This window comes from Ananas comosus, linkage group 10 (genome assembly GCF_001540865.1).
Source record: "Ananas comosus cultivar F153 linkage group 10, ASM154086v1, whole genome shotgun sequence".
NCBI lineage: Eukaryota > Viridiplantae > Streptophyta > Magnoliopsida > Poales > Bromeliaceae > Ananas > Ananas comosus.
Genome location: NC_033630.1, coordinates 11,557,189 through 11,558,283, shown reverse-complemented (window position 1 = coordinate 11,558,283; position 1,095 = coordinate 11,557,189).

Here is a 1,095-nt window from a genome sequence, read left to right as displayed (position 1 = left end):
AGCAGGAGAGGGACGAGACGAGAAGAGAGAGAGAGAGAAGAGGAGAACGAGAGAGGAGCAGATGAGAGTGTGTGCGGCTTAGTATGCTTTATGGAAGCACGGAGGCCTCGCGTGCCTTCCAATTTGTTTTCTATTGTTGGGACTTTCGAATGAATAATCGGCTCCGGTTAACTTGATCTCGAGTGTTCTGAAGTACCTAGAAAATAAATTTGCGATTTTGCGATATCATTTGCCTAAATGATGAAGTGGCTCAAAATCAACAGTGAAAATAAAAATCTTACAAAATATGACTGATATGACAATTAAAATGTTAGATCAAAGTTATTGATTTGTTTTATATAGTATTAAGAATTTCTATCAAAATTTCATTGATTTTGGAATTTCTACACGTTAAACTTGCAACCCGCTCACCACAGCCGTTAAAATTATTAGATTTTGAGCTCCCCCTTTTTCCCCCGGAGTCCCAACTAGGCAAATGATATCCAAAAAATCGCAAAATTTATTTTCTAGGTACTTCAAATACTCTAGATCAACTCTAACGGAGCCGATCATTGATTCGAAAGTCCGAACATCGAAAATGACTTGGAAGCACGGAGGCCTCCGTGCTTTCATAAGCATACCAGCACAACTCTATATATATATATATATAGAACTAGGCTACTGTACTATTGGTAGCACGGAGGGCTCCGTGCTACAAAGTTGTTTTCGATGATACGGCTTCCAAATCGACGATCGGCTCCGTTAGACTTAATTTACACTATTAAAAATATTTGGAAACTAAATTTCATAATTTTTCGATATCATTTATCTATCAAACAAGTAGTCTAAATTTGAACGGCTGAAAATAAAAATCTCATAAAAAATAATGATAAAAGATTTAAATTCAAGATTAGATATATTGATCTTACTCTAAATAGTGAAACGAATTTTCTATAAAATTTTCATAGCATTTGGATTGTTTTACACCGTTAAACTCACAAATACACCACATCGGCTATTAAAATTGTTAATTTTGAGATCTTTTGATCACTAGTTAAATGATGTCGAAAAAATCTAAAATTTAGTTTCCAAATACTTTCAATAGTGTAGATCAAG